General features: G+C 41.8%; 1 protein-coding gene across 4 annotated transcripts in view; it reads left to right on the forward strand.

Moving 5' to 3' along the window:
* The window catches only part of ELMO1 (engulfment and cell motility 1), a 578,573-nt gene that overhangs the window by 316,993 nt on the left and 246,772 nt on the right, over nt 1-14,808 (forward strand). The gene's annotated exons all lie outside the window — the stretch shown is intronic.

Here is a 14,808-nt window from a genome sequence, read left to right on the forward strand (position 1 = left end):
ACCTCTCTGGATGCAGCTGCCCTTCTGGCCTTTGTCCGTCCTGGAATGAAAACCAAATTAGAAACTATATCGGTATGCCCCAAAATGGCCTTGCCCCAGATATGCTGATGCTTGGGCTTGGGTGAGTCACTGCTGACTTCCCTTTTTGAACAGGATTCATGTGACCAGAGCCCAGCCAGTATTAGCAACCTGCCTACCAAATCAGAAGGGCAGTTTGGATTGGTATAATAAAATTTAGGTGGTAATGTTCCCAAATGTCCCTTTGTATTAGTTAAAAATAGCTTCCCCCTTAGGAACTATGCTGTACACCTGGTGCACCCAGTAGTGGTTGACATTGTCGGGTAATTTTATTTTTACATTGACCTTAATTTTATCAACTTTCTGCCTGCACTGGTAAAACCCAAGGTTCCAAAATTTGGCATATATCATAAATAATAGACAATATTTTTCTTCTATTTTATAAAGCAACTGAAACAATTTTAACAACACATATAACAACCCTAACAACTAACTTCTCTTTGGTTGGTTTATCAAATGCTGCTCTGTAACAGTGGTCCTGATATCTGGAGACTTTTCGAATCTAAGACCCTGGTTAATGTCATTCACACCTGTGTACAAACTTGCATTTGCCAAGATCAGGAAGGTCACCCTAACCAATCTTTCAGTACTTGACTGGTGATGCTCCTATGCCACAGGGCCCTTGCACATGCTTTTTCTGCTGACTGAGCTCCTGCTTTCTCCATGCCTTCCCCTCTTGCCCACTTATCCCCAGATTAATCCTGCAGGACCTTACCCTTCAGGCTCCTCTTTCATTAGTTTTGTTTCCATGTTACTCCCTTTATAATGCCTAGTTTGCAATTATATAATCATATGTTTTATTATTTGATTATTATCTCTCTCAAACATGAAATTTTTGAGCAGGAACCATCTCTTTTTGCCCTATGTCCTTACTTTCTGTCACCGGACCATCTAAATTAAATGAATGATGAAAGATAGGATGTGTTGAACCTCTGAACAGGGTTGTGTTCCTCTTTTTTCCCCCTCTAAAGTCCTTTATGGCCTTAAGTGATATGTGTCAGAAGATCAAAACTGAAGCATAACTTGGAAGGAAACTCTTTTTCCATGACCTGGTGGAACCATCAAATTGGGCAAACTTTGAGCCACATGGGATAAAGCCTTACAACAAGTTTCAGTTATGAAAGCCATGAAGATATGCATATGTTACATGAGCAGACATGAGTTCTCTATAAGCAAATGACTAAGAAGACCAACATTTAGTTAGTTTTCAACAGAAGGGTCAGTTCTGCTGATAGCTTGGCAGCTTAGGGCTCTACTCTGCATATGGTAGGAACAAAAAGAAAGCTAAACTGTATTGAGTAATGAATGTTTCCAGGCTATGGTTATGAACATTTTATATGCATTACCTTATTGAATTCTCACTATCATTGTGTGCATTTTGCAGATGAGAACACTGAGGCTCAGAGAGGTGAAGTAACTTGCCCATTGTTACAATAGATAGTAAATTGCAAATGGGGCCTTTGGACCCAGACAGCTCTGGTGGTGACTTTTTAATACTTTACATTGGATTTGGTAGTATGCTAATACATAAGTTTTTCTTAAAAAAAAAATTCTGATTAGTATTTTGCAGCATTTGCTGCTTTCTGTGGTATCAATACTCCTGCTGTGGCTGATTTCAAGCTCCCAGCAGTCTATGGCGTGCAAGCCTTTTGAAAGTGATGCAGCAGTTGGTTTGCCTGCTCTGGCACCAGCCGCTGGATGTTGATGGTGCCTTTGCCTTCTCAGGCATTATCCCATTTGCTCTTCTTAGCAATATGAGGGACTGTGGAATGGGTGAGGTTAACTTATATGTCTTGATCTTTTCAATGGGTGAGTCATGTGTCCAGTCCATAGTACCAAGTCATGGCCTGAGGTGAGAAGCACTCTCTTACTGACTCTTAGGGCAGGAGCCTGCAGAGAACACAGAGCTGAACCAAAAGCCCCAAGGAACCTACTGTCAGAATGGCTGAAGGACAAACAAAAGAGGATCTGGACAGGAAGAGAGAGGCCCACATGGTCCTGGGGCAGCTGATGCTGGTGGAATGTGGTGGCAAAGGGAGTAGAAGTAACTGACAGTCTTTTCTGAATTCAGAATTTTCTTAATTTTCTGAATTCATAAATATATATTTGATGTAGGAATTCTTCCCCAAAGAGCTTACCAAAAAATCCCCTACGCTTACCACCATACATACCCAGCCATGCAAGGGTGCAGCTGCTTGGAGGAGAGGAAATCCTGGGTTCTTTCATGATTAGGGAGTGGCTGTCCTGGTCCATAGCTGGGGAGAGCCACAGCACTGAGCTGATTGGGAGAGTCTGGGACCTCATAGCCCCTTTCTTCTTCCATCAGAGGAGACTATGGATTTTTCTTTCACATGGTAAGTCTAGATGAGCCGGTGAAATGATTTTAAAGGGAACTCCTCCATTGCTTTGGGAAGTATGAAATGACATCATTTTTAGATTATGGTTTATCAATACTTATATATATGTATTTTTTAAATTATAATTTAAGTTCTGGGATACATGTGTAGAACATGCAGGTTTGTTACATAGGTATACTTTAAGTGGCAAAAATGCTGAGACCTTTTGACTTAATGTTTGTTTTTAGAAATGTACTTAAATCATTTTGCAAATCAACATAAAAGTTGCTGTGTAAGGATGTTTGTCATTAGCTCCAGTCAGGTGCAGACATGAGGACCTCTGGGCAGAGGTAGGGGACCTGGAGACGAGGCTGAGAGTGAGGCTGGAGTTCCCCTGGGCACCTGTGCAGATATAAATACAGTCAGGCAGCTGGGCCTCTTCGCCTTGGCAGGCTTAAGCACATTGGATTTGTGTCCTTTTATTTCTTAAAAAAGGAAAGAATTCTGAAATGAAAAAAAAAGTAGCCTTTTGGCATGTAACATCTGCGAGATAATTGATCTCCCTGATATTTCAACACTGAGACTGTTCATCACGGAGGCTGCTTGGGAACCAAGAGCAGTCAACCTCTCTGTAATAGCCACTACATACCTCGTGTGGCAGGGGAGGACCTGGTTCATCCCAGAGGGCAATCTGGAGGCGGTCAAGGTTGCTTCCTGGCAAAACCACAAGCGTTCATTGCTGTGGCCTGCAACACTGTCTTCCCTTCTGAGTTCATATCATCAGAGGTCTTTGCCCATTGTTGAGGAATTAAGAGAAATGTCCCATGCATCTTGTTCTAAAGAAATATATTTGAGTCTCTTGCTTTCCACTTTTTACTTTTCACCTGAAAGCGTCCAAGAGTTAACTGAGAGGCAAACTAGTCTTCAGGTGTGGGGAAGACCGGGTGGGTGTTGAGGCCATGTTTCCAGCTGGAATGAGGGACTTGGAATCAGAACTGTTAACCAATATGCATGAAGGGAAAGGAAATCCTATTAGGGGGCATCATCACCTAGGAAACACGAGTCAGTTTCCTTTTCTGCACTCCAACATGGAATGCCGAGCCTCGAGGCCCCTTCGCAGATTGCCCCTTCTCTGTCCCCCACCCTCACATTCCCGGATCCCTGGGGCCTCGTTTGTGCAGGGGTGGGGTGGAGGGTGCAGAGTGGAGGCAGTGCGTGGGGTGTGTGGAAGGGAAGGGGACATTCTTTTGCTGTGGGAGTTGGCTCCCTCTTGTCTCATACATTTTCCTGCTGGTTCTCACTCACAACATTTACAGGAAGCATTTATAGCAAATACTTGCCAAGTGTTTTCCATAAACACACAACTAAGGACATTTTTCACACATTCCAATGTTCTGTAAATGTTTATTTTCACAATACACAAAGAAGGTTGAGTGTACGGTTTTCCTAAACAAGCCTTTGAAGTGTGGGCTTTGGCCCAGGGAGATTTGCTTCCGAGTTTTTTATCCACATGACCACATCATCCCTGGGGGCACACCAGGCACATGCTTCAATGCAGAGAGTCTCCAAGTGAGTTTTCTCCCCAGCTTGGATTCTCTGTGGGAATATGTGCCCTGACTGCTGAGTAGCCTCTGGGTTCTGAGCCTCCTCCTGATGAAGAGGAAAGTTAGAGGTTCTCAGTACGTCATGTAAGCCCTTGCTTCTGATTGGGAATATGGAGGACAGGGATGACTCACTTAAGATGCATTTGAACATATAGATGTAATAAGTTATGGAATCACTCATGCTAAAGCCAGGCAAGTTGGTATTCATGTAAGGGATGGAGAAGCTGACTGAACCCTCTGTGGGCACTGCCAGCCTCACCAGAGGCCAGAGTCGTGTCTCGTACTGTCCATGCACTTGTTGAGTAACTGCTTCATTACTGAGCACCTACTGTATGTGCAACTCTGCTGCAATGTCAGAGATTCACAAATGAGGAAGTGGTTCCCAACCTCAAGGGGTTGACTCTGTCGGGGAAGGTAAGACACCTACACTTTACCATAATTTGGGGGCATAAAATGGGAATTATTGTAAGAAAAATACAGATAAAAGGTTATCTCACTCGGGAGAAAACTCACTTGGAAACTCCCTGCAGTGAAGCATGTGCCTGGTGTGCCCCCAGGGACGATGTGGCCATGCGAATGAGAAAACTCAGAAGCAAATCTCCCTGGGACAAAGCCCACACTTCAAAGGCTTGTTTAGGAAAACTGTACATAAGGTTTTATTGCCTAAGGTTTTATGGAGAAAGTGACATCTGGATTGGGTCTGAAGGAGAGGGAAAATTGAGACAGGTGTGGGAGGGGCAGTGTCAGGGAGGGGTGTCGGGGAGGTAGTTTCACTAGGAGGGAGCCGCGTCCTGGCCTAGCGCGGTAGGAGAGCTGTACCAGAGGGAGATCTTCCTCCAGCAGGAATAGGCAATATTTATGATTCATATACAGAATGAGATGCAATGAGATGAACTCCATTTAAAAAGCTAATGTAATAGGAAGGAAAGATTTCCTTTTCACATGCTTTTTTAACCTCAAGTAAAACAACTTATGGCCCAATTTCTTAACCAGATTTCAGTCAATAATTTTTTTCATTGTAGCTAACTTGTCATGTGCATAATCAGAAAATTAACATTTTCTGTTTGATAATATGTTCCCAAAATGGCCAATTTATTATTTGTCCAGAAGGGGATAATAAGAAATAGTTCTTTCTCCTCACCTTTCTATCTTCTCAAGTCTATTCTCCCAAACCAGAGTGAATTTCTAAATCAATGTACTAAGTGAGAAAGTGCGGTGGGAGCTGACTTAGAGAAATTCATTTTACCACTAGCTTTCCTGGAATGTGTTTGTTTTGTAAAGCGAATTATATTCAAATATGTTTCAGACAATATATGTGGAGGGTAACTGTGCTTTAAGACAGCAGTAATTGTTCAGACAGTGGTGACAATTTCTCAGTAAGAAGTCAGGGTTGAGAAATGTCAAGCTTAATTTTTCATCCAACAGTGACTGACAGACAAAAGCCAAACATCTTGGTATCTTTGCACTCCGGTGAAGGAGATGCGAGGCATTTGTATTCAGTAATGTAATGTTGAGAGAGTCAAAACTCTGCCCTGTGATCTTGATTTATTGCTCATACTGCCCAAGATGCATAGGGGTTTCTCTGCCTTTATTCAGCATCCATTTTCCCGTTGTAATTAGTCTTTCTTGCATTCCACAGCTCACTTCTGGTGTGGAATGTTAAAAAGATGCCTTAGGAGAGAGTTTGACATCAGTTTCTTCTTCAAGGTTGAACTCAAGGCTCACCCTCTCCATGAAGCCCCCTGTCTGCCCATTGCATCTCATATGCACCTTCACTGCACAAAGTGATACTTCTTTGTGAAAAATGCAAACAATATAGAGGCACATAAAAGGAAGTGAAAATTGGCTTATCCTACCAATCCCATGTCCTTGTATCTTCCAAGTAGATTGCAGGACCCTCAAAATGGACTTTTGTTCATACATGTATTTTTAGTATCTAGCAAGTTGCTCAGCAATAATCAATGCTTAAAAATATTCATGGAATGAAGGAATTGGTCAAAGGGTAATACATTGTGAGGATGTTGGGAAAGACTAGGGCTAGAATTGAGTTGGTAGTTTGGGGAAGCAGTGCCTTGATTTTCAAATTATGGACTTTGAACTTGCAGCATCAGCATCATCTGGGAGCTTAGAAATGTGGGACCTCAGGTCCCAACCCACACCTCCTGAGTCAGAATCCACATTTTAACAAGATCTCCAGGTGATCTGTGAGTACTTTAAAGTTTGAGAAGTACTGGGATTGTATATGTCTGCAAAATAATTTAAAATGTGAACTTCAAAAAAAATTACAGTGAAGTGTGTGTGGTTTGCATTAAAGAGTATGCAGTAGAGGAGTTCTACCTCAAGGACACCACAGGACTTTGTATGAATGCCACACTTCGCTCCCCTCTGTATGACAGGGCACACCCAATGTCCTGCCCTTGGATGTCCTGTAGGACTGTCGTCCTGGGCCATTTCTGAGCCAACACCTATAGTGTCTTAGTCTTTTTTTGCTGTTATAACAAAATACCATAGACTGGGTAAGTTATAAACAATAGAAATTTATTTCTTATGGGTCTGGGAACTGGGAAGTTCAAGATTAAGGGATCAGCAGGCTTGTTGTCTGGTAAGGGCTGTGCTCTGTACTTCCAAGATGGTGCCTTGGTGCCACATCCTCTGGAGGAGAGGAGCATGATGTCTTTTCGTGGTAAAAGGGAGAGAGGGCAAGTGAGAGCCTCCTTTCAATCACAAGCCCTTTTATAAGGGTGCTAATTCCAGTCATGAGAGATAAGCCCTCATGACTTAATCACCTCCCAAAGGCCACACCCTTATTACTGTTGCACTGGGGATTTTCAACATGAACTTTGGAAGGGGCACCATCATTCAAACCATAGCAGTGTTCCTCCTAAACAGCACGCAACTTACTTAAGCTCTAACACATGGCTTCTTCATCTGTAAAATGCAGTCCCACTTCAATGGCTTGTGAGGACCAAATGAGCTAAACACTTGAGAGTTTGCACATGGTAATCATCTAATATGTCTTAACTCTTTTTTGTTAATTGAGATAAAATGCACATGCCATAACATTAACCATTTTAAAGTAAACTATTCAATGGCATTTAGTACATTCACAGTGTTGTGCAGTCACTACCTCTGTGTAGATCCAAAGACATCATCATCCCAGATCAATGGCTTGTGAGGACCAAATGAGCTAAACACTTGAGAGTTTGCACATGGTAATCATCTAATATATATTAACTCTTTTTTGTTTATTGAGATGAAATGCATATGCCATAACATTAACCATTTTAAAGTAAACTATTCAATGGCATTTAGTACATTCACAGTGTTGTGCAGTCACTACCTCTATGTAGATCCAAAGACATCATCATCCCAAAAATCAACCCCATACCTGCTAAGCAGTGGCTCCCCATTCTCACTTCTCAGCCCCTGGCAACCACTGTTCTGCCTTCTCTCTCTATGGATTTTTATTCTTATTAATGATTTTTTTATTAGTCACAGGAAAAACAAAACAAACCAGAACCAATCAGATTTATTTCTTTTTCTACTTTCATTGCTTTACATGTCTTTAAAAACAAAAGGTTTGCTAATGATGGAAATTGGGAGTGTAGATGTGACAGACCTTTAAGTCAGTGGTTCCCACAGTGTGGTCCCAAAATAGCAGATCTGTGTTACCTGGGAACTTGTTAGAAAGGCAGATTCATGAGTTCACCCCAGAATGTCTGATCAGAATTCTGGGGGTGGAGTCCAGCAATCTGCATTTTAATAAACTTTTAGAGGATTCTAATAGAAGTTCAAGTTAGAGAACCATTGCTTTAAATAAACCTGGAGTGAAGCCTACAGGTGCCCACTACACCTGTACCCATCCTTGGGCCCAGGAACACATGTACTGGCATAAAAGGGGAGATCTTCTTAGCCTAGCTTCTTTGGTGGGGGAGTCAGCTGGAGGATTGCCCCTGATATCTCCTGGCCTTTGAATAGTCAACAGAGCTCGGCTTCCCTCAGTAATGTTGTGCAGGCACAAACACAAGTCATTCTGCTATTGTTTAATCCTTTGGCCTCTTTGTGCTACCCAATGTGATGCTCAAAGGGAGGACCTTTCAGCAAAACGTGGCTGTGATTGCTCTGTGTGTTTCACACATCCTGCTTTTGTTGTACAGGGAGCATTTCTTTTTTGGTTGATTAATGTTCAATTTGAGGTCTATTATGAACCTCCAGGCTTTAATTACTATACCATTACCCAGTCAATTCCTTGCCATTTTATATTTATGGCCTTTATTATGCCTCTGTATGTGCAATTGCCTAATTTTATTCTGGAAGCATTTCACCTCATTAGCTCGGGTTTTATACCATTCCTCTCATTTGTCCAGATTATTATTTATCTTGATTCCCTGTGTGCCTTTCTTTTTTCTTTTCTTTTTTTTTTTTAACAGTCTGACCCATTATAATAATACATGCTTTTTCTCCTTTTCCTGGGATGCATTGTTATTTGGCTCTTAGAAATATTGCTTTAAGTTTTTTGTCCTTTTCCCTGGTGGTCAGTTATACTCACATTCTTAACTTGGTCATTTCCAATCTTCTGACAGCCCGTCTCAGCTGCCTGGCAGCACTGTCCAAAGGCCTGAGGCCTCTGCGACCTGGACAAACCATGGATGGCTGCCTCTCTCTAGATGACCAGTTAAGGCTCAGGAAAGGTGAGGGGATGGAGTTTTTAGTTAAGAGCATGCTGCTGAAAATAACTTTTAAATAGTCTCTTAAATCCTTTTCTAATTCTCTCTCCCTCAGTCCCCTCATTGTCTCAGAAAACTTTAGGACTTCGTTTACTGACTTACTTATTTTTGTGGGTTCCACCTCAGACCTTCTCAATCAAACCCTAGGGGAGCCTCCCAGCAGCCTGCATTCAATAAATTCTCCAGGTGATTCTGACACACATTAAAGACACACTTTTCTAAAGAGATGCTAAAAGAACTTGAGGAAACCCATCTAAGAAAGAAATATTATTTATTTCACCCAAGTCCTTACTTTATCACAAAAAGCAAGATTAATGACGGCTACAGCAACCATGTTTTGTTTTCTGTTGTGTTTTTTTCAACAGCTTTTCCCAAGAGCTATATGAATATTTCAGAAATGCAAAGAGTAATACCTTGGAACAAGAGCTTATGTAATTATTATTGTGATAGTAGTATCAGTTGTCTCCATCAAGTGTTCGAGGTGTTTCAGGCACTAAGGAAATCTTTATTTCCATTTTGTTTTCCCATTTAATCTTTACAACCCTTTATGGATACATATTCCTGTGCTCATTTTTATGGAGAAAACTGAAGTTAAGGGATATGTACAAAGTCACCAAGAAGTTGATTTTGTCTGTTAGAAACAGATCCAGGAAGTTTGCTTCTGTCCAGAGCCACAGTGCTGATCACTCCTTTGTGACTATGTGAAGGTCTTTCCTGCTCAAAGCTTTATTAGTGTAATATTTCACCCTTTCTGTATTCAATAGGAATTGGTAACCAAGAATATATGCTTTGGGGTTAGGCCACCTAAGCTTCCGTGCTGGATGTGTTTATTTCTGTGCTGTGTGACCTTGGACCAATGACACATCTCTTTGTCTCTGTTTCCTCATCTGTAAGGTGAGATGGCTTAGTATTTTGTCATTTGCTGGTACATGTGTGTAGAATGAGACAATCTGTACAAAGCCCTTCGAAGAAGGCCTGGGAGAGAAATGCTTTCTATAAATGTTAGCTGTTAGCTGTTTGTTGCCTTTTGCTGCCATCTTGACAGCATCCCTAAAGCCTTTTTTCTTTTGGGTTTATTTACTTCCAGGCCTCACTACCTTTCTAGGCAGATCTGGTGAACTAGCAGCCTGGGGTTCTGCTCTGTTCCATTTTGTTTGTCTGCTTGGCACACTTTCTATAATTTTAGTGTTCTTTCTCTGCTCGTTTAAAACCATCCTATTGGAGCTTGGACATGTTTGTTTAATTCTCTGGACTTGATTGAAATTCATTATCACAAGTAACCTCTTGTGCAGCCCCCTTGAGGCAACTCAGGGTTCTTTCTCATGCTGGTCTTCAGTTTTCTTGGCACCAATCATCATTAGCATTAGAACCAAGGGAGAATGTAGGAGAAGTGACTCCCCTGTGGCGCCCAAGTCTCCATAAGAGGAATCAAAACTGGGCTTACTCTTTGACCCTGGAATAGATCTGGGTCTTGGGATATGATCTAAGGACTAACACTATTCTGGGGAGTTGCCTAATACTATTCCTAAGGGGACACTGACCCTGTGTTGGAGTGTGGGGAGATCTCATTGATACTGATAAGGCTTCTTATTTATTTGTTGATTTAGCATAGGAGAAGATCTGCAGTGAGTCAGGAAACAGATTTGTGACATTGACAAGGATTCTCAGGACAATTGCCCTATGGTGGCTGGAACAGTTTAGTTTGAGGACTTTATTGCCAGAAACACCAGGTCATGCATTGACTTGTTTTGTGGGGTCCTTGTTCATTCTTCACACTATTACCCTGCATTCCTGTGGGAGAGCCCTGCCTAAACACCAGCACATGGGACTTTTTATCTTGCATTCTTCTTGTAAGCAGGTGAGGACCTACTTTTATCTCTCTCTCTGCCTCTCATGCTAAAACAACCAGAAGGCCTCTGGCTTACTTTCATGAGTCCCTAGAAGCCTGTCATCAGAGAGCCAGTGTCACTGCAGTCATGATTTTGGTTTAGCTGCTGGTAAAAGTGTTGCGTGAAGTATTGGCCATGGGCCATGCAGAAACAGGAAGAGGGAGCGCAATAAAGAGATAAGAACACGAACTCTCTGAAGACAGTTTTAGGGACTTTGCCTTTGTTGCGTGACTTGATAGCACAACAGTCCGATGAAGTGGGTTTTATATAAGGTGTTCGTATCTCACAAAGAGATGCAGCGCCTCGTGCAAGTTCATCCTAGTTGGCGGCACCTTTGTCCAAGGTCTCTACATTATTGGTGCTTCTCATAGCTGCTTTGTGTCCCCTGTCTTTGCAGACAGTACCACCTCACACACACTGTCCTTGGTGTGGCCTATGGGGAGGCCACTGTGCCTCACCTGACCCTAGGTTAGCATCAAAGTGACATGGAAAAGGTTCACAGTGGAAGAGAAGCCTCCACAGGTGACAGGGTGTGAAAGAAGCCCTCAAGCCCTCCAGGGCTGGCTGCAGGAGACACAGAATGAATTGGGCTCTCCCAATTCAAAAAGAGAGAACTTCAATAGAAAGTGGAAGAGAGATTGTGTCAGAGACGAGCAGGTGAATATAAATCAGCCATGTATGCTGAGGCAAGGAGGGCAAGAGAGCCAGAGAAGGGATTCATACTTGGGTGAGGCTGGCCTTGGACTCAACACTTCATGGTCGTGCCCAAGCCAAAGAGGTTCCTGATCTACACAATTGGAGAAGAGTGCCAAGAAACACAGAGCATTCAGAGGAAAGCCTGGAATTTATGGAAATAAAGTCTGTGGGGACACTGCAGCAGCTTTGGTCACTCACCATGAGGAATTGTCATCTTCAGGGGATAAATGAGATGACACAGAACCTTACAGCTTTGTCTAGAAGGAGCAGGGCTTTATAGACCACTTCAAGTAGATAGAAAAAATTGATCAAATTCCCCTTAGCCTCTTTAGACATGAAATCTACTAAGTTTCTTGGTATATATGTTAAGCCAATTTGTAAACTATAAGGAGACAGGAAGAGATTTGGTCATTGGAAACCTTAAAAATTGAACTCCAAGGCTGGGCACAGTGGCTCATGCCTGTAATCCCAGCGCTTCGGGAGGCCAAAGAGGGTGGATCACCTGAGGTCTGGAGTTCGAGACCAGGACGGCCAACATGGTGAAACCCTGTCTCTACTAAAAATACAAAAATTAATTGGGCGTGATGGCAGGCGCCTGTAATTCCAGCTACTTGGGAGGCTGAGGCAGGAGAATCGCTTGAAACTGGGAGGGGGAGTGGGGGGGGACGGAGGTGGCAGCGAGCCAAGATTGTGCACTCCAGCCTGGGCATCAAGAGTGACACTACATCTTCAAAAAAAAAAAAAAAAAAAAGGACTCCAGGGTTAAAAAGTCACCTCTACCTACCTTATCAATGGATGTACTTGTTGGAAGTCAATTGATAGAGACTATATAAACATACTCTGTAAACTATGAAGCATTTTATCAAATATAACTTCATATTGCACAGATATCCAGCTTTTTAAAATAAAACATGCAGAAAGAACTTATTTTGGTGTGTGATGAGTGGTAACAGCAGCTCTTAGTACTTCACTGTGATTTCTGTTCTAGCATATTTGCTCTTAAAACTGAAGAGTAAGGGGGAAAATAAAGATGAAAAATAAGCTTTGATATTTCCAAATAGAGCTTTTCAAAATGTCTCTGATGGACATGGTTAATATCAGAGTGTCGAAATTGAATGTAGATGTATCAATGTGTTAAATAAAAGCCATTGTCCAGCTTAAGAATTATCTCTCACTATAGTAGTGTCTAACTAGTAGCATTCATAATTACAATCTTTTTTACAGTATTTTTGTAAGAAAGTTGATCTCAAGAGTTACACACGTAGCTTTAAGTATTTGTGTCTGCCTTGACAACAGAAATCAGTCAAGAAAGTGGCAGGTTTATTTTTCTATACGTGGGTAAATGTGATAAGATGGATGGTGCATTAAAAAATAAAGAGCAGGGCTTCTCCAAGCTGATTTACATATTGATTACTTAAATTACTACTTAATTTAGCGCCTGGTAATAAACTGTGCCTTGGAAATGTTTCCCAAGCATTTATTGGCTGCAGTAATTCTACCTACAGTGTATGCAGATCACAGCCTCATTAAATATTAATGTGCTCATGAAATGTTAATAGAATGTTAATGTGAAATACAAGGGAATGTGCTCTCTGGGAGCCGATGAAAACTACCTGTCTTCTGTCTTTTCTTTATGTTCTGTCTTCTGGCTCTGTTTCTTTTTTTCAGTTCATTTCTCCCATCATCAGGAGCTTCGGATTAGCTCTCTAATCTGGCTGACTCAGAAAACATTTAGAAGGGAAATAAAATTCACTGATTAATGGAACTTAGTTGTTCTCCCCTCGTGCTTTCCAGAATGGGAATTTCTGGTTAGAACCAGAATGGGTTCCCTGAAAAGGAAAAGGGTGATTCAGGCTGAGTGAAGTGAAATTCTCTGTGCTTGGGCAGACTGAGTGCATATGTTTTGGGGAGGCCAGCCCACTGCCAGACTCACCTCAATGGGCTCTGACCTTCATCTCTATCTGGAATGTTCCTTCTCACATAGCTTGACATAGCAAGATCTTTCTCATTGCTTGATTCTCAATAGTCCGAGAACCTTCCTTGATCACCTGGTTTTCTAAACTCCCCTCCCCAAGTATTCCCTGTTACTCTCTGTCACTCAACAAGTTATTATTTTATTTTCATAGCACTTGCGATAAACTGTGTAACTACATCTTTTGTTTTTGTGTCCTTCAATTAGAATGAATGCTCAATGAGGTCAGGCCCTTGTCTATTTTATGGGGCTCAGCCATCTTCCTGGTAAATAATAGGTGCTCAATTAATACTGTTGACTACCTGAATAAAACACCTGTCCCTGCCACTGAAGAGTTCATAGTCTGTGGAGGTGACAGAATGAGTCACTGCACAGCATAATTGTAGATGCTACTGAGAGATGGTCATTCAAAGTGCTGTAGCTATTAAGGAAGTCCCAGAAAACTCTTACTGGGGATGAGTTTTGGAGAGTCAGCTTTAGACATGGATAACGTTTTGTAACTTGAGAGTTTTGTTATTTTGTTTTGCTTTCGTTCCATCTATGTGTAGAGTAATTTCCTTAGTTGAGAGTGATAGGAACATCTCAAATTAGCTTAAGAAAAGAGGATAATTTATTAGATGGACAAAAGGATTTTCAGAGGAGGGATTGAGCAACCAAAGGAGAAAGACAGGGAAGTAGCTGTGCTATAGGAACAGGGGACCAGTAGGAACAGGTGGAACCAGTCTCAAACACTTCTAGGTCTCTCGCTGCCTCTCCTCTCTGTTTTACTTTGCATTTTAGTTTTATTTTCCTTTTTTTCTAAGGGCCAACATCCGGGTAACTCCTAAACTCCTAAGTTCACACCCCAGGGGCACCGTCAGCATAGTTGAGCCAGTTTTCTTTCCTTTCCTTTCCTTTCCTTTCCTTTCCTTTCCTTTCCTTTCCTTTCCTTTCCTTTTCTTTTCTTTTCCTTTTCTTTTCTTTATTTTCTTTCTTTTCTCTTCTTTTCCTTCCTTCCCTTCCCTCCTTCCTTCCTTCCTTCCTTCCTTCCTTCCTTCCTTCCTTCCTTTCTTTCTTTCTTTCTTTCTTTCTTTCTTTCTTTCTTTCTTTCTTTCTTTCTTTCTTTCTTTCTTTCTTTCCTTCTTTCTTTTCTTTCTTTCTTTCTTTCTTTCTTTCCTTCCTTCCTTCCTTCCTTCCTTCCTTCCTTCCTTCCTTCCTTCCTTCCTTCCTTCCTTTCTTCCTTCCTTCCTTTCTTTTCTTTCTTTCTTTTCTTTCTTTCTTTTTCTTCCTTTCTTCCTTTCTTTTCTTCCCTTCTTCCCTTCTTCCCTTCCCTTCTTTTTTTTTTTTTTTTTTGTTGTTGTTGTTGTTTTTTGTTTCGAAGTGGAGTCTCACTCCATCATTCAGGCTGGAGTGCAGTGGCACTACCTCGGCTCACTGCAACCTCCACTTCCTGGGTTCAGGTGATTCTCCTGCCTCAGCCTGCCCTCTACCTGCAATTAAAGGCACCTGCTACCGCACCCAGATACT

This window comes from Chlorocebus sabaeus, chromosome 21 (assembly GCF_047675955.1).
Source record: "Chlorocebus sabaeus isolate Y175 chromosome 21, mChlSab1.0.hap1, whole genome shotgun sequence".
Taxonomy (NCBI): Eukaryota; Metazoa; Chordata; class Mammalia; order Primates; family Cercopithecidae; genus Chlorocebus; species Chlorocebus sabaeus.